The 19,878-nt window shown below is 42.1% G+C and overlaps 1 protein-coding gene across 1 annotated transcript in view; it reads right to left on the reverse strand.

The window, feature by feature from the left end:
* Positions 1 to 19,676, reverse strand: part of HHAT (hedgehog acyltransferase) — a 183,027-nt gene extending 163,351 nt beyond the window's left edge. The window contains exon 1 of the mRNA XM_050972690.1: positions 19,555 to 19,676. The gene's annotated coding sequence lies outside the window, so the exon portion shown is untranslated. The remainder of the gene's footprint in view (positions 1 to 19,554) is intronic.
* Between the last annotated feature and the right edge of the window lie 202 nt (positions 19,677 to 19,878).

Genomic DNA, 19,878 nt, shown 5'->3' on the forward strand with positions numbered 1-19,878 from the left:
ATTACACTGATGATCTTTTTCCAAAGAATGTACACTAAAGCCCCTTCTGACGCCAGAGCAGTTTAAAATACATATGTAGGTAAATACTTGTTCAAGAATTCTGCTTTACTGCTTCATAACACAGCAGTAGACAGAAGCAATGTCCCTTAACTAACCTTCTGCAGACTCGCATCAATACAAATCATAACAGAGTTCTGGATCTTGTACCCACATTATAGACATCCAGAAAAAAAAGAAAAAGAAGATGATCCCTATAAATAAGAATTAATGTAATTAAATGTACTAAACAATGGCTTAACTTGGATTGTAAACATTGCAGAGAAAGATTTTATCAGCTACTAGAGAAACCAATGTATAAAAGTTGAAAAATTCTGGTGACAAACTTCAGATTAGCAGCTGTAGGGTTAATTCTATGTGAGTCAACCCTCCACATTACTAGAATATGCACTACCACACACAACTCTCATTCCTCATTACAGTGCACACTGCCAGTTGACTACAAGACAGCTTTCAGCAGGAAATCCTGGTAAAATTCTGCAGTCTGTGTAACGCAGATGATTAGACTAAATTTCTACTCTGGTCAAGTCTGGTTTTAAACTACATGAAACACCAAAAATTATGGTATATCCATCAAGGGAAAAGCAGAGTATTTTGCATAGAAAAACAGAAAACACCAGTGGAAAGAAAGGCAGCATTTCAGCGGAGCCAAGCCTCGAAATGTTTCAAGTGAGCAGATTTCAGCACCTCTCTGGGTAACCTATTTCAGAAATATAATACCCTCTTAATGGAGCTTTGTCTAATATTCCTTCTGAAAAATGATATTCTGAATATCAACAGATTTAATTAATTTACTAATCAAAGCCTCCAGAAAGAAGCTAGGAAGATCTAAATTAGTGTTTCATAATGTTTAAAGAGAATCCAGGGAGGCTGAATGGCTCACAGGGATCTACACTGTATACACAACATTCATACAGTTGACTTGCCACAAATTGTGGTGAGAAACTTCAGAGGATTTTGGAACTTACATCCTAAAACTTTTAAGAGTATGGTCTTCTGGAGAACAAGATGTCCAATTGACTTCTTCATGACCATTCTGAGCATTATATATACATCACCAAGTACCTCTGTATACATTTATACAGCCTCTCCAACATGGACACATGAAGAGTTTCAGTAGCAACAAAATGTCTGTCAAAGTACTGGAGTTGTGTGCTTTGAACAGATAAAAGAAATAATTGAACAAAAGCATTTTATTTGAAGTACTTTATCAATTTTGATAGCCCTTAACACATTATGTTTTTGTATCTCTATAATTAAATAAATCTCTGTGGAAATATTAATTTGTAGGTATTAGGGTGCATGAGTGTATGGCTCCAGCCAGTATTTTTAAGTATGAGAAGGTATTCTTACAGCTTCAGACTGTGTTGCTCAGGGAAAAAAACATGCTGAAAAGGTACCATAAGCAATTTCATAGGTAAGTGCTCATAACAAATATGTCAATGCAGCAAAGGGTTTGAATACCTCCATTTGGTGTAACATCAGATATTCTTCTGTGATTGAACTCCACACTCCCCTTCACATGGAAAGATAAAAGTCCACCATAAGACTGAAGCTAGCAAGACCTCCTAAATGTTGTAGTCATGTTTCCATAGCTGCACTGCTCTAATAATATAGCTGGAGAAAACTACAACTGCTTGTGGCATGACACTGAAATCAGGGAAGAAAGCAGACAAGCAAACAGGGAAAACTCATGTTTTCTTTGGTGCTCCCTCAGTGGGTTGATTGAACAATCACATGAGCAAAGGACCAAGCGCCACTAAACCTCTGTGTTGTGTGTCTGCACTGCAACTGCAGGGCAGTGTAGAGATGGCTGAGCTGGCTTTATGCACACTTGCTCGCGTGCTGGGCAGGGTCAAGCTGCAGACCAGCCTGCCAAGAAGGCTGGGTAAGCCCTCTGCTCATCTCTACACTGCTACACTTAAACTGATCCCAGTGTCTGAGTGGGCCCAGTGCATTTCCACTGCACACTGCAGACAGAAGTTAAACATGTCCTTTACAGTGAACAAGCAGTCAAGCCTAAAAGGAGCTGGGAATCTCCTCCATGCAAACATGGAAAAGAGCTGACTTGACTAATCGATACACAGTTGTATTAACAATCTCTAATTAAATCTAGCACTTTGGAAAGGTCAGTAACACTGTTGCTGTTGGTGAATTTCCATCCGTTACTACTGAGATTTATTAGGAAGCTTATTTTTTTTCTAAGAAAGGATTACCAAAGAGAGAATACTGCCAATTTTTGTGATTTATTAAAATAGTGAGTCTAAATCATTAGATCAGATCATAGTATTACATTTCTTCCGAAAATTCTGCTTTTCTACAAAGGACCAAATTATATTTCAAACCTGAACAGAGCTTATGGTAACACAGAGGCTGAGGATTTTTACGGGAATCTAATCATGCAATCTGATTTGAAAGGAAATCTCTGGGAATTGGGCAAGGTATGTGCTTGTGTGCTATAATAATGACAATGTACAAGTAGTCCCCTGAGAGCCACTTGAAGAGTCACCTGGAAAAGACTTATATAAGGGTGGGGTGGTGGAGAGGAAAGGTCTTGGAGGCATGTGTAGGATTATATGATTTTTTTCTTCTTTCTGGGCTCACACAATTACATATAACATACAGCCAAAATGAAAGTTTGCATAATTAAGGAGTACACAATGTTGCTTCTCTTTGTATTCGGCTTGATGGAATTGAGTATTCCACCAAAATTGGTTTAGGGAGGGTAAATTACCTGAGAAAATCTGCTTCAGGTAAGAAGTCTTGTACATGGATATCCAGTATTCTGGTTACTTATATAAAGAGCTGTTTCCTTTGCATATTTTTACTTCCATTGAATCCTTGGTCAGGAAAAGAACCTGAAGTACCAGAAGTTGCCATTTAGGTGGTGATGCAAAGTGTACTTCATTCTCATTTCATACCAATTACAGACTTCATTGGCAATCTTCAAGAGCTTTTAATTTTAAATTAGCTTCTGAGAAAAAAAAAATATTGTTAACAGGTGGAGGTTAAGAGTTTCTGACTATAAAACCACATATGCTAAATCTAAAGGTTTTGCTGTGTGTGCAAGCATTGCCTGTTAAACAATATACTAAAAAGGCCCAGTTTTCTTACATCTGTAGGAAAAATGAGTAACACTGAAGAAGTGAGAGTCCTGAGTAACACCAAAAAAGCTAAACTCATTTCCACAACACAGAGCTGGTAAGTGCCAGCTCATGGCAAACTGGTCATTTTGTATTTCTACAGTCTTTCTGTGTCCCATTCTCAAGAGCAAAGACAGTCCTTGAATTAAGTGACTTTGAGCCCTGAAAAACTCCGTTTAAAGATATTCAGCATGGAGATGAGGACACAATCTCTGGCTGAAAAAAAAAAAAAAACCCCAGCTGCATACAGCCAGAAACTAGAAGGGTATACCGAGAGAAATAAAATTGTATGCTTCTCTAGCATTTAAATATTTTACCCAGGGGTCTGCTATTAGCCCATATCACAAATGAGACACTGGAAGAGACAAATCTCTGCTCTGAGTCCCTAAGTCATTCTTAGGTTAAAAGGGGAGAGAATGTGGCCTTTTGCTCAATCAGATTTGCAGCATGAGTAAATATGCAAAATGTGTTGCCTTTCATTCTGGTTTCATTCACCAGTTCATTCACCCTTCACTTTTCTGCCTGTGTGAAGCCTAATTAATTCTTTTACAGAGGCAAAGTGAATGTGACATCAATGCCATTGACCTCTGGCTCCTTGCTCCCCTGGACACATACCCACTATTTAGCCTCCTAAATCTAAGTTGTTGGACAAAAGTGCAGTCACAATCTGCCACAGCATGCAACTCTGAAATTAAAGGCACAGCTTAGCAATAATGTCATTTCGTCTTTTGATTTTGTATTGCCCATTTAATTTAACTTTCCAGAGTTAAGCAGTGGGATATAAAGGACTATTCTCTCATGGGAACCAAAGAACAGAAAAGTGCAGGGAGCTCCTTGTGCAGACTTGATGATGAAGACCTCACCATAAATTCGAGCCAGAATGCGTGCTCTCAAGCCCTATTTACCTTATGATGATGGTGGATGACTACCTCAGCACTGTGCCACACCAATATAAGCAGCCAGAACTTTCATATGAGACCTCATGGTGTAGGTACATCCCTAGACACAACAGTATGAAGCTAGGAGCAGGATCCTGCCTGCTACTTTGCTTTCCTTGTATAGTACTGCAGCACAGGGAAAATAGTGAAGCTGAATTGCTGATAATATCACACTTTTAACAAACTTGATAACTGATGTATTCCTACCAGAGTCTGTGCTCACTGACCAAACTTTAAATTTAGAAAGGCAAGCATGTAACTTGACTGAAAGGAATGTCACCCAATAACTGATTCTATTATTAGATAAGTGTCTGAAAGGACCAACTGGGGTAAAGAATAAACACACCCTCTTTACTAATGGAGTGTTGCTCTAAGAAACAAAAGAGGGGGAAAAAAAAGAGTGGTTTTACTATTCCAGTCTATTACCAGAATGTGCCATCATACCACATCATCAGGATGTTCATGAAGAAAGAGAAAAAGCATATGCATGGCAATGTCAACTTAAACTATAGGGGGAAAAATACTTCTAGGATTTCAAAAATCCATTAAGTACCATCTGATACTTGAATAAAACTCTGCTGGAGTGAAACTGTACAAGTGCCATAGATCACAAACCCTAAATGCAGCACAAAACAATGGAAACTGTAGCCCCACAGGGAAAAACCAAATTAAACAAACACACACTACCATCAATGTTTTTAGTGGTTTCTCTCCCTGCAAATACTGTACAGTCTCCTGATCCCCAGAAAAATGGAAACGCCTCTTTATTTACACAAAGCTCTTTGGTGCTTGGATCTGCAGAGAAAACAGACCAGATCTCTGAGGAGGATCAAAGATTGCCAGACAAGCCTCTGGTTTGGATTAGTCTCTTTCATCACACCCTTGTCCCAGCTGCTTGTTCAGTAAAAGTGACTCCCTCCTCTCTCATTACATCCCCATTTTCACAGGAGACAGTCCCTTTGACTAGATTCTCTCCATTTTGTACAAAATGTCTCTTTTTTTCCAAGCAGTCCAATGTGCCCCGTCGCACTCTGCCACAGCCTGCAAGTGCTGCAAGTGTGAGAAGTGCAGATACACATCTCTGTGAACCACCCTTTGCATCAAGCTGCAGTAGCTGTTATCAAAAGGCCACCTCAAAGTCCCAACTTTGTGGCACAGGGGGTGACCCTGCTGTGGGGTGCCATGGGGGCAGGCTCACCCTGGGCCATCCCTATGGGTGGAGGGGTCAAGGGAGGCCAAGTACTGCCCACCAACTACACTGCACTCTCTCTCCTGTGGCTTTCAGTTTGCCTGGGAGATGACTGGAAGTGTATTTGCACTGAGGGAAATTCCTGCTTTGATAAACGGCCCACACAGTTTTATCATGCTTATTCTAAGAGGAATTAACACCAAATTCCCAAGCCCATAGTATTTCACATTGCCTGTGGAGAGAATTTCCAAGCAACCTTATTGGAAGCACTTGTTTTGTCTATTACTTATTTAACTGCCATTGACAGAGAGAACTCTCCATGGAAAATGGTATTTTGCAGGAACTTGAATTATACTTAAGCCAGCTGTGACAATATCCAAGTGAATTTTAACCTATTGGAAGTTTTGGGTTCCCTTCCATAAAAAAAAAAGTAAGCTTACTAAAATAAAATCATAGTAAAGCATGGTCACATAACAGTCCATGTATAAAGACTATATTTAAAAAACCTCAGACATCCTTTAGTTGTGGTGGTTTAATTTCTGGAAAAGTTTTTGGGTTGTTCTTTCAAGGTTTTTTGGTTTTGGTTGGTTTTTCATAGTTTCCAGTTTCAAGCCAAAAATCCACATTTCCACACTCAGGGCACAACAAAGGCCTCCGAAACTGAAACAGAGGGACAAAAGTGACTTTCTTTTTAAAGATCTGGTAGTTGACAGAGAACTACTATGGGAAACAGATGAGAAACACAGGCTCCAGCCAAGCTCTGTGAAACAGGCAGTCTCTGTTTGCTGCCAGACAAAATGGCAGACACGTAGAATGATTCTCTTTAGTTTGTGTTTCTGTTGAGAATTGCAAGGAATTTTTCTTTTTGCCTGGTAGGATTATCCTGTCCATACCTATCCAAGATCTGCAGACCCTTAGGAGAGCACAGCTGGTCCCACAGCTGGGCAGAGGTCATGAGCACTGAGTCTGAGCACATGAGAGGGACCAAAGCAGCTTGGCTGCAACCTGTCTGCAAGATAGCACAAGCACACAAGGGAGGACAGTTGCAGGGCTGTGACAAGAAAGCTGGCCCATGGATAAATTATAGTCATTGACAAGCAGCTGGGTTGCAAGCTGGGTGGGACCAGCTCCCACAGAGTTCCTAAACAGTGGGGTTTTTTTAAACAGGAAAGCAAAGCTAATACCTATTTTTGCCAAACAGTTTAATCAAAAAAGGAAGAAACATCAGCTTTACAGATTGTTCATCCAAGTATGTTCTTCCCTGAAAAGCACGTATTATCTGCATGCTTTAAGATGAGTCACCCCTGTCCTGCTATGTCTGCAGAGCAAACAAATTGAAGAGCCAAACTTGTTTCAGGGCATCAGAGAGCAGGCAGTGGCTAAAGGGATAGTTTAGCACCAGCAGAGGCTACCAAAGGAGTCTGTGCAATTCCCATCCCTATAGGATTTTAGGCAGACAAACAGCTGCTAGAAATTGTAGGCAGGCGTAAATCAGGAAGGCCCATATCTCACAATCTCTTATGGTTCTCTGCAGCTATGAAAAGACCTTTCAGGAAGACATTTTACACATCATTATCAGTCACAAGTGAAAGGAAAAAAGCCAAAACCCTACTTTTTTAAATTTACTATCACTCAGAGCACACAGCAATAACTCTGACTTTGAGTAATTATTTTTGCTGCTATGCAAAAATTCATGGAACAAGTGTTCATCCAGGATTTGCCTACATTAAACTATGTTGCTACCTGCCTGTGTAGTAACTCACTGTGGTGGAGGAACATAACATATGTTAGCAGACCTGGCCTCCATCCAATCTTGAGTTGAGCATCTGACAACTGGGAAACTTCAGGAAATCAAATTTTTAAAAAAATTTAAATTTATCCTTTAAAGCCTAATTGACAAGAGAGCTTTATTAGCAGGTATGACTATGTATGAAGATTTACCTTCTGTACAGATAAATGCCATTGGTTTTGTTAATTGGGTAAAGATGCAGCAAAGCCATTGGACCTTGATGTATTTATGTAGTAGCTGGACAATTACAACATCAAGGATTTTGATTAAATATTTGCAGGATCACTTGACTCTACAGATGCTGGCAATATTCAGGATCTGCTAATTGAAATGGAATCACACTGCCTGCAGTGCATGCAGAATATATGGCCATGTATGATTTACAACAACCACAGAGTAACTTGAGTTATAAACAGCTTAAAGAATTGTTCTTTGAACTTAATCCCCAATTTATTTTTTCTTTGCATTTCTCGGTCACCTATTTCTGCCAGCATTAGGATATTATGAGGGGAAAAAACAGTGATCAGCTGCTAGAAAGGTGTTGCTTTACCTAAATATTTTAGCAATAAAAGACTATTGATATTGCACCCTGGCTTCTGCAGAAATAAACCTGTGGGGTTTTTCATCATGACTTCTGTAATGATTTAAACAAGTTATGCAAGAGATGAAACTAGCAAAAAAGTCACAAGTATTATTTGAATTTTATCTGGTCAGTCTAACCTGAAAGTCTTCATGCTGAGTCAATGGCTTCTGACAGAGATCAACACTGTTTGTCATGAGTGAGTCACAAACCCAAGTGATATTCTGTTATAGTTCAGAACTGGGTGGCAGACATGTCTGGACAGCATAGTTGGAAAAACCTTCATATGAGCTTGGCTTGTTCTATTGCCCTATTTACCAGCTTACTGTGGACATCTTCAGAATTTGTACAATGCTTACTTCATAAATCCACATTTTGCAATACAGGGAAAGCCCACATGGTAGGATACAGTGTATAAGAAGTAAGTAAGGAAATTCAGGAAGTCTACAGGAAGACCTGCAAGCTGCATGGGAAGAAACAGAGACATGCATGAATAGAGTCAAATTGTTGTGATGGCTTAGTGACACAAAAAGTAACCTTGGTTCATTTCTTCCCTCATCTCCCTGAGTCTTCACATCTGCTTGGCTTTCAGAAATCCTCATTCCCAGCCTTTGAACCTATTCAAAGTACATGGCATATATTTTTTTAATGCAGAGGTATATAACTGCTGTTATGCAATGCTGTAAGTACCTTGTCACAGGAGGAGTAGCAAGCTGGGGATGCAGGGGACCCCACTTCCTGCAGGGTACAGGAAAAAGCCAAAAGAACTCATGCACCCTACAGCTCCTGCCCAAGGAAGTATCCTTTTAAGGGAGAGTTGTGGTGCTGAAATGGTCCAACTACACAAGAAATGGTATCATGAGTAAAAGCTGAAAGAGTGGGTGTGTTTGCCAGCCATTGCTGAACTAAAGATAGAAAGCTTTGCTTACGCATTGACCCAGAAGATCTGAATACATGAAAAGAAGGCATTTTCCACTGCCTGCTAAAGGAGAAATTCTGGAAGAAGGGCTTGATGCCAAATATTTTTCTAAGCTTGGTGTGTCAGAAGGGCTCTGGCAAGTGCCTTTAGGAAAACAGCTCATGTTTGCACATATTCACCAACCTTTTTGGGAGACAGTTTCTTCAGACTGCCAGTTGGGTTGTGCTTGGCACCTGAGACATTTTAATGGAAAATACAACATGTTTTTGTTGCTGTAGAAGGTGGTAAGGTTTGCAAAGCTTATGTTTTGGTCTGAGGAAAAACAGTGAAAGTGCATGACTGGGGACTTCAAGAAGAAAAAGCTGACACTTCTGGCTAAAGCTAAGTAAATAAAAGTATAAACTCTCTCAAATGAACATAACATACTTGTGAGAAAAATGAACACAGTGAGGAATACAAGCAGATTATACTACAGCTGAGAGCATCAGAAAGTTGCCTGGTTCAACTGACAAAAAAATGGAGTAAAGTTTTACTGGCATCATAAACTATATAAGGACATTTGTGCAAAATTTAGCTTTAAAATAATGTTTCTGATTCACCTGGGAGTGCATCTCTTGCAGCTTTGATATCAGGAATTCAGGTAGCTATTCAAGACTGGGCCACAGCCTATCACAAATACAGCACTTTTTGAAAAGATAGGGATGCTTGCCTACGCCTATGTGAATATTTCCATACCAGGCTGCAACACTGCACTAGGAAAAAGGGTGTTTTTTTTTTTTTTTTTAGAAATGAGATGGGTTTTTTTTTTTAGAAATGAGACACCACAAAGCAATGCAAACAAAAATCTGCCTGGACTAGAAGCAATGGTCTCAAGTATATCTTTCAGTAGTACAATAGCCTGAAGGTCGTCACACAACTTCTTTCCTAATACTATCAGAGTGCCCAGTTACCTCACATATTTGCAGGATGGAACATGCCCTTGAGCTGTGACTTTGTGTCATCTGTGCCAGTAGACAAGGTCCACAGGTTTACCTGTTGCTGTAATTTTTATGGTGGGCTACTTTGATTTAAGGATCACACTAATGGATAAAGCCTTGTTATGAATACAGGGCCTTGTATGAATTGAGGTCTGAGATCTGCTAGGATTTGGATAGTAAAAAGGCTCAGGACTACTGCAGTATAAAGACCAGGAGAAGTAGGAAAAGGCAATAGAAGGGAAAGTTCTCTTCTATTAAGATCGCTATGTGGATCTACTGTCATGTGAAACTCAAATCTAACAAAGTTGCAGATTTTTATGCATAATGCAGCATCTGCCTCCACTGATCTCCTCATTTCCAATTTCTCTTTAAAACACATGTCTAATCTGTTTGAGTTCTCAGTTGCACAATCGCTGGGATATGTCTGGCAGACTGCTTCTAAGAAAGCCAAAAACCCAAGTATTGCCTCTATGGCGCCAGCAAGTTCTTCACATGGTGCCCAAGGGCAGTGCCATGGATAATGCCAAAGCAAATAGCTGGAGAAGGGCTTTAACATTCTTTGTATAGATCAGCAACACATCCTTTGGTATCATTTGCTGCGGTTGCAATTGCAACATTCTTTTTTTATGCAATTGCAACACAGTTGATCTTTTGAATTTGTGGCTGTTGAGGCGGGATCCCCTCAGAAGTATTGGGGAAGAGAGCTGTGCAAACATTGAATTGCAAAGGAATGAGTCAGGGGTAATTTTTCATGCACACTAAGTAATAGTGAAAACTTGAACTGGATATATCCTGATAACTATGTTTTCTAAAATGGGTTCCTCTCCCTAAGGGGGAAAAAACCATAAATGGGAGGACCAGCTCTTTCACAGACACATGTTTAACAGCAGGAACCTAATTTACATACATAAGTATATTCATTATGCATCAACGATGCTTATAGCCTAATTCTCCAAGTTCAGCACACAAAACAATACCCAGTCATCAGCTATCTCAAGACCTGAGCTCCTATCCCCAAGGCTAAATTATAAGTGTGCACTGTTAAATACAAGTTACAACACAGAGTACAATACAAGTGTACAATACAGGTCCCATAGACAAAAAGTATGTGTCCCACAGACAAAAAGGTCTTATCAATGAAAAATGACCATACACAGGAGTAAGACTATGAAACAGCATAGGCTGGGGATCTAGGTCCAGCAGCAGAAGGCTACAGCTGGCTTCTCTAAGACTTACTCTCCAGCAGTACTCATTCATCTGTCATGACTGAGAAGCACCGGAGCTTTTCAGACTTGCTCCAGAATGTCATTTTCCTACATCATAAGTCAATCACCACAGATACTGCATTAACATCAAGTTCTTAATGAGGAAATCAGAGCAACCACACCCTAAGGGCTTTTCCCCTCAACCCTCCACATGAGCTGTGAAAAGCCTTGGTTTCGCTTTCCAGCCTGCCTGACCACTGCCATCCCCAGCAGACACACATGAGAAATTTGTACAGCAGGTACACAAACAGGTCCTCACCATGCAACAGACTGCAAAAAGCCTCAGCACCAAACGTAGGATTTCTGGCCTTCAGCTCACAGCTGAGAATAAAACTGTACTAACAGGATTCTCCTCGAGTTTTCCTTGCCAAAGCTGAGGTCAGCCCGCAAGACTTGCCTTGACACCTGCTCCAAGAAGTGCACCCGTGAGAGTAGCTTGTACCACAAAAATTGGCTCTTCAGTGGGAGGAACGCCTGTTTGCCCAACACACAGCAAATACTCCCAGAGCTTCCCTCCCAGCCTTTAAAATTTAATACACCACCTCATACTGAAGTGCTACATTTTCTATTTCCTTGCATTTGGTGAGCTTCACATGTCTTGTTTCAAACATGCCTTTGTTTGCTGTAACCCAATAGCAAAAATTTTGGAAGTGTTGCTAAAACTTAGCAGCATCCCCAAAATTAGTATGTTTCTTCTTGTTCTCACATTTTTCCTGTGTCCTGTAAACTTAGTTTTAATGACAGGTTTTTCCTTTTTTTTTTTTTTTTTTTTTTTTTGCCTGTATAACAATATTTGGACAGTAAGAGATACTGCATATTTTACAAATGAGTAATTTTCTAAGGGGGTCGGAAAATTTTGGGACAAACTATTTTTAGTTAGCAGATGTTGATATGGCATATTCTTTGTAATAGGTACTATGGCATATTCTTTCATAACAGGTACATTTCCACTACCATGTCTTTCATCCTCGGAAGTTGTCAGATTCTGTTTAAAGAAATATTGTGGGAAAAAAAAATTATTTGTAGCACAGTCCTGCATCTTTCTGCTAAAAGTGGTAGGTAATTATATCAACAGAGATAGTAAATGGATAGTTTGCTTTTTCATAATATTTTCTCTTATAAGAGCAAAAACTTTACATCATCTAGGTCAGCATTTCCCATAGGGCCAAAACACAATCCTGAAAATTCTGTGAATTGCTGAGGATATTAAACAGTCAAGATAAGATTACAGAGAAACAATGCAGCCATTTTGAGCTGAGCTTTCCCACAGTGAAAGGTTCAGTGAGGCCCAGCTGGTTGTTTTGACTTCAGACACTGACTCAGGGATAGGAAAGTTGGACACCAAGGGTGGAGCAGAGAAATTATTTGGCAGGCAAAAGGAAAAAATTAACCTTTTTCAGTCCACATGCTGTGTGCTGCAGCTACCAGTCACCGCAGGGTCTAAAACCAGTTAGCTTCTGTATAAATCTGGATTTAATAACATGCAAGGGATTATAATTCTGCTTTTTTTTCTCCACCTTTGTTTGCATTCTGTCTTACACTGGAAGACTGGAAGCAGCTTATATACAGTGTGTATTTTAGAGGGCCCAATCCTGTTGAAATGTCTCAGTACATTGGTAGAACTACTGCTATTTTGCTTTTTTCCTTACACGCTATAGAATTTGCTCATTTCTGCTGCCTTCCTGCCCAAAACACGCTGGGTAACACAGAGCTGCACTCAGAAACGCAGGCACGCTGCTTGCAGATAATTTGACTGTTGCTCCTGGCTGGCTCTGGAGCGAGAGATGGGAGCAGAGGGCGGGAAGAGCCGCGGCTGGGGAGGGCTGCGATGGCAGGGCTGGCGCTCGGCCGGGAGCCCTGGCAGCCCTCGGCAGAGCGGGGCAGCTGCTGCAGCCCGCCCGGAGCTGCCGGGGGAGGCTGGAGCGGGGGCACAGCAGAGGACAGCCGGCCAGCTCCGCCGTGCCCTCTCGCTGGCTGGAGAGCATCTGGGTGTCACAGCTGCGAGCAGGGCTGCCGCTGTATCCCCAGCACATGCCAGCGAGCGGGAGGCCAGCAGACACCTTGTCGCTGATTTATAGGCACCGCTTTGTTGTGCATTCCTGGTGCCTGCGGGATTCTGCTGACTTTACGCTTGCTTAACTCCCGCTAAGATCAGCAGCAACTTTGCCTTCATTGAGATCGTAATCCCAGAGCCTCCAAGAGGGAATATCAACAGACAGTGCCAAACCACTTGGTATTCAGTGTTTAGAAGGCTGCACAGGCTGGTGCATACAGCAGAGGGGAGTAATTCAGGGTGTATTTATTGCTGTAGCGTGACTCTCACAGGGCCATCTAACCTCCCAGTGCGTTGGCTTGCCCAGCTGGGGAGCACAGGCTGTGATGGGGGTCAATTCCCATTTGGAAAGCGTGTTGAGATGCTTCAGAGAGGCAAACAAACGTTTCCACAGAGTTATTGTTCTCTGAAGAGAATTATTACTTTTACAACTGAGAACTATCAGCTTTAAATGGAGATTTCTGTCTTTGCCTCTCTCTTCTTGCAAGTGAAGTATTTTTTTATACTGTGGAAGCCTCAAAGGCATTATTAGTAACATGTTTTCTTTCCTCTTTCTAAAATCCCACTTTTCAGTTTTCTTTCACTATCCCATCTCAGGTTAGTGACTACTGACAAATGCTATCAACACATCTTGACAAAGAATAAAGTTCTGTCTAGAGCCATTTCACTCCCTCCAACATGTTGAACTAAGAAAGCTAAAGCAGAAGCGGGGGTGGGGGAAGAAAGAGAGAAATGAGAAACATTTCCAAACATAACATAAAAGGTCTTGCCTTAAGACCATGGATTTCCTTTTTGGTACTTTCAAAGAATGTGTCTTTAGTTCTCTTTGGCTGTGTGACCAACAGTTGTGGGGTGTGTCTGTGGTTTTCTTCTCTTCACAGTAACTCTATTGTTCAGAAACTGCAGCCAATTTATGGAAAGAGGTGGAATGTTTATGTAACTTACTTTGCTTTAGACAAGAAATAAAAAAAAAATTAAAAAAGACTGGTGGAGGAAGGCCAGTCAAAACAGGATTTTTCTTCCTTTCTGGACACAGATGTTGGGAGGAAAAAAAAGCTAGTTCTGTCTTCACATTAAGCTAAACAGCATTTCCATTTTTAGATGCTTTTTTTTAATTAAGTAGGTCAGAAAAACAAAATCAGGCATTAGATTAGATTAGTGCTATAATTTACTTGTTTCAAAATGTGCCATGTTTGAGAGTTACTCTGTTGACATGCTTACAACACCATAAACTGAGAAATAGATATATTAGGGTCAGATGATACCACTGTTGCCTAGACTGCTGTGTCCTAAACATATAGTTGGCAAGTACTGCTAGACTGCAGATGGCAAGTGTCTCTTCGTAACTAGATTGGAGTTTCCTGCCATTTCCAAATTAGCTTAGCTGCAAATATGATTTGCAAATTGCAAACCAAAACAAGGTAGCCAAAAGAACAAGTCTTCTTATTTATGTGTGCCACTGCCTGTACTGCAAAAGTGGATAAGTTAGCATCACTGTGTTTCTGCCTTATCTAGCCAGTATCCTAATGCCTTGCTTGAACTCTCCTTTAACTGCAGTACCTGTCTAAAAACTTTAGGTCAAACTCCTCTTTTCTAAATGAACAAAACTTTGATTTACTGAAAAGTTTTTGATTAAATATGGAGGATCTGTAAAGCTCAGGGTATCCTCCAAAGGACATTCAGGTATCTGTTAGGTTGGGCCTGACCTGAACCAGGCAGGTGCAACTCACCTGAAGCCAGCAAATTTACACCAAAAGTATCTCAAAATGGGGTTTTGAATGTATGAAATAATTTCCAGCCATCACTCAGCACCATCACAAAACATATCCTCCTCAAATCTTAGTGCCACTAGCATGAAACCAAGTGGGCATGGACCCAGGCTGTGCAGACACCAGTACTGCCAGTACTGGCAAGACTGGGTTGCAGAGTCTAAAATCAAATTCTGGTCTTCATTTCAGACATACACACAGAAGTCTCACAAAAAACCCAACATGGAAAATATTATAAATAGAAAACAGAATGGAATTAGGTGGCTCAAACGCCTGAGTGAATGCAGTGCTCTCTTAAGCCACAAAAAATACAGAGCTTGAGAGACATTGAGGAAGCTGCCCCTGCCAAAATATTTCAGCTTTGACAGGGAGAACAGTTTCTGGAGGAAGACTTTGTTTCTATAATTAGCTGGTTCTTTGCCTCACTGAGACCACCAGTTTATTGCACTGGGCCAATAAAGTTTTCTCCTGTGCCAGGAACATCCAAGAGTTCCCACCCTTGCCCAGCACTCAGAAGCCCCTTAACCTATTCCCAAACCCATAAGCATTTCAATTGCTCTGGAAGGCAGGGCTGCACCAGCATGAGCGAGGGATGGAAATTATTCCAGCAACATTATTCAACTTGAAACCCCCACTCAAGTATGCAGAGAGTTTATTTGACCCAATGGGCCATATCGAGCTGTGATTGCGTTACCTCCTCGCCAACTGCAACAGAATTGCACAGGCATGAGCAGAGTCTGGTCCAATAACTAGTAATTGGCCATATGGAAGCTACTGAGCAGACATCTGCAGGACACTGGAAGTGCTTTTCTATATCCAGTGCTGAGTGCTACAGTTGTGCATTCCACAGAGACTCTGTTTGCAGAGGGATAGAAATGAAACATTATTTAGGGTTCTGGTTTCTTGGCCTTGAAAACTGAAATCTGAAAACAATTAAAGCCCAGTGCCATACCAAATCAGTTATGCAGTCATTCCTGGATTTTCCCAAGGAATTTTTACATAAGAATTGGGGTGTATTCGCTGCAAACTTACACAGACACACAAAGAATTGTGCTGGTCAGAGGCAGACCAGCTTAAGGATGAATTTCAGGAGTTTTTGCAAATGCATGCAAAAATCAAAGGCATAAGGAAACACACTACTAAAGATTACTAGACATTTGATGACAGCTCACTCATTAAAAGCTCTATCATGCTTCACAGCTTGTCCCTGAGAGATGGTTTTCCACACCCTCCCATTCAGGCATTGCTTATCTTCTGTGTCACGGCAGACTTCCCTTTCCAGCCCACAAACTAGGGCACTGGAAATAGTCTTTCCAACTCTCTTGGAACACCTTTCAGTCATGGCATTGCTGGGGGATGGAGCAAGCCCCATGCTTTTTCAAGGAATGAGCAACCTTTGATGGTAGGTTGGCCGCTGTCCAGGAACACACAACGAAGAGGCTCCCTGCAGCTTTCTCAGCTCTTTGTGCCCGTGTAGCAGCTGGGCAAAATCTGGTCTCACAATGGTGTGTCTGTATTGATACCACCAAATCCAGTCCTAGTGGGACTAGGGAAACACCATCCAACTGAAGGTCAAGCTTTGAATTATAATGGTGCCCTCCAGTCTCTAGATATCTGAATCAGCTGCTTCCCCCTTCACTCAGAGCACTGTAGCTAATGTTTCTTTATCCCATTTAAAGTCTAATTGCCTTTAGAGAAGGGGATTTCTGTGATTCTTTCAGAAAAGTGAAACTTTTGCCCAAGCAAGAATGAAAAAAAAGCATATCCTCCTGGCAAAAAAGTCAGGCAATCAAAAGTCTCTTCAGTTTGCCTTCATTGCAGGAGACCTGATGAAAACTTCTTGTGAACACAGCTGTGCAAGTGAAGGTCTCTGATTATTTCCTGGTACCTGGTTAACACATTTGATTCTCTTCTCCAGCCCCTGCACGAGTACCAAACCCAAGGTAACACTCACCAGATTTAATGACAGATGTCACAACTGACCTGTAGAAGAGTGTTGGAGCCTTACCCAGATCTGAGATGTGTACACAAAGTTGGGAAGCAGAGAGTCACCATGGTGGTCTTGGAGGGGGAGGGGGGGACAAACCTTTTCCATTTTGAGCCTTTTATGGTTAACTCAAAGCCTTTCTTTCATTGAACCAAGTGTTGTCATAATTTTTACTGCATTAATCTCTAGAGTTCAAATCCCTTTTTTAACATGACACTTTGGATGTGACATGACAAGTGTTAATATTCATTATTCTACAAAGCTATAAATATCCTGAGGTATAGCAGCTCACTGCAAAGGACAAGACCAAAATTATTTCCTCAGCTCTGTGCTTGCATTCAGATCTGCATCACAGATACTGTTTTTCACTTACTGAAATGCTTCTCTTGCACTTATTTTGGCACTAAAATTGACTCACGTACTTTGATTTTAATGGATACTTGTAAAGTTAAATTAAAATACTCAGTCAAACTTTCCAGTTCACAGTAGGCAACTTGCACACACACATTGACATTCAGCCTATACATCATTATCCTGTTGCAGTGCATGAAGAAAAGCAGTCATTTCAGAAGCTGCTGGAGTTTCCCTACTGAATTTTTCCTACAGATGTTTTTTTCTAGCAAGATCTTACTTGCAAAGTGTTTTCCCATCAGAGGCTTGCCAGGTTTTAGGGCAACGCTGAACAAAGGTCTTACCACCTTTGTAACACTAAACAGTATTTAGTCTCTTTCATAAACCTGATAGCCTGTAAATCTGAGATGGTCCACACCCTCTGCATTCCTATGTCACATACTAACAGCCTCTTCTTTAATTACAAGGTGTGGCATTTCTGGACAAGAGACAGCTAATCCTCCAGACGTGTGTTATTTACATTTACCCTAGAATTTCTCCTTTATGCAAAGCTTTGGCTCTGAAACTGCCAAGGTTAAACCACTCTGACAAAACCTCTTGCTCATGGCCACACTTTGATGCCATTTTTAATATTCTAGTTTACTAATGATTAAGTAGAAGCGTTCTCAACATAAAGGATGCAGCTCTAAAAGCTGGGAGGTATTTGGATCCAAGTTTGGTTCATGTTGGTATCTGTTACAAAACGCAACCATCTGCAAAACTTCAGCAGCAGCCCAAGTTAACATGTTACTTTAAACTCAGCTGCAGCTGTCTTGATGAATCGTTAATTAGGAAGGAAAAAAAAGCAAAGCTGTGCATTTCTTACGTAAAACACAGAAGACAGGCTGGTGAACAGGTATTTGGTGCTAACACAGTCAGAAGACAGGCTGGTGAACAGGTATTTGGTGCTAGCACAGTCAGAAGACAGGCTGGTGAACAGGTATTTGGTGCTAACACAGTCAGAAGACAGGCTGGTGAACAGGTATTTGGTGCTAACACAGTCAGAAGACAGGCTGGTGAGCAGGTATTTGGTGCTAACACAGTCAGAAGACAGGCTGGTGAACAGGTATTTGGTGCTAGCACAGTCAGAAGACAGGCTGGTGAACAGGTATTTGGTGCTAGCACAGTCAGAAGACAGGCTGGTGAGCAGGTATTGGGTGCTAACACAGTCAGAAGACAGGCTGGTGAACAGGTATTTGGTGCTTTGGGTCGCTGCAGGCAGGACAGCAGCACGGCCCGGGTGTGGGCACAGGCTCTGCAGGAGCCGGGGAGCCCCGGCCGTGCTGGGCTCGCACAGGCGGGGATGGCGGGCCCTGCCCTGCAAGGCCAGCCAGGCTCCCTGCCAGCCTCGCCGGCTCTGGGAGCTGTGACACACCTTGCCGTGGCTGCTCAGGGCCGGGAGGGCCCCTTCCCGCGGCAGGGCCGACACTCCTCCTGGGCCGGTGCCCACGACGTGCTGGGCCCTTTCCTCACGCTCGTCCAAGTCTGTCACCCGCAGTGCTTCCCACATCCCACAGCGTCAGGAAATCCAGCACGCCTCAGTCCCTGCCTTCCTCCAGGCACACGTGCCTCCTCCCTGCCTTCTCCTGAAATACTTCTCCCCGCAAGAGCTCCTCTCTTGCTGCCATTTTTTTTCACCCTGGGCAAAAAAACCACCTTCCCTTCTTTGCCCCAGGTCTGAGAAATCCCCGCTGACTGCTGGGGTACCCTGGGGTACAACAGCATGGGCAACAGCTGACCGGGAGAAACCAGAGGGGGACTGACTTGGTGGCAAGTTGTGACCTCTGAAGGACAAGGATTTCTGACCCTGTCCATGCACGCAGTTGTCAAAGGTCCCCCTCAAACAACCCTCTCCCCCCAGCGGACCCATCCCAGGGTACAGCTGAACTCCACAGACACAATGGTGGCAACTCAGGGAAAGGGTGTGAGGAAAATGATAAGGTACCTTGCAGATACCCAGGTGTGAGAAGGAGGGGGCATAGATGCCAAAGCAGAGATTCCTCTGTGGAGGCGCCCATGCAGCACTGCAGGTCATGGAGAGAACCCACACCAGAGCAAGGGAATGAGGAAGAATGTGTGTCTGAGCGGAACTGTTCTAGACTGAACACAACTCTCAATTCCCACCCCCTGCACCACATTATGAAGAAAAAGGCAGAGAAGTTGGGAGTGAAATTGTGCCTGTGAAAAATGAGGGGGAGAAGGTACTGGTTTGTCTTATTTTTTTTTTCTGCATTATCCAATATATTGTAATAGAGTATCAATTAATTGTCCCCATGTCTGCTATGCTTATAACAGTAACTGGTAAGTGATAGTCCTGTTTTTATCTTGCCCCATGAGCTTTTCCTAATCTTATTTTCTCCCACTGACCTGTTGAGAAGGGGAGCAAGGGGATGGCTGGATGGGCATCTGACAGATGGCCATGGTCAGCCCACTGCAATCCAAACTGGACCAACAGCAGGAGAGACAGGAGAGAATAAGGACAAGAAGAGAACAGTTACCCTGACACTGCAGCCTGGACCTGGTGCTCCTGTTGCTCCTGCTGCTTCCTGATGAATTGGGCCATTATCAGAGGATTGCCCTGGACACAGAGCCCCACTTCAACACGCGCTCATCATGAGGTTGAATTTGTGGGTTTGGAAGTTAGTTAGTTGGCAAGAGGAAGGCTATCTCTGCCTCCTACCCAGAGCCAACCTTCTTAAATAAGACAGGATATTTCCTGAAGCATTCCAGGAAACATCCACTGAAGAGAAGGATCATTAAAGAAATCAGAAATGGCACAGAGCAGTAAGACACAGTATAATTGGTAAGATTGTATAAAGGCA

Source organism: Serinus canaria, chromosome 3 (genome assembly GCF_022539315.1).
Source record: "Serinus canaria isolate serCan28SL12 chromosome 3, serCan2020, whole genome shotgun sequence".
NCBI classification, from domain to species: domain Eukaryota; kingdom Metazoa; phylum Chordata; class Aves; order Passeriformes; family Fringillidae; genus Serinus; species Serinus canaria.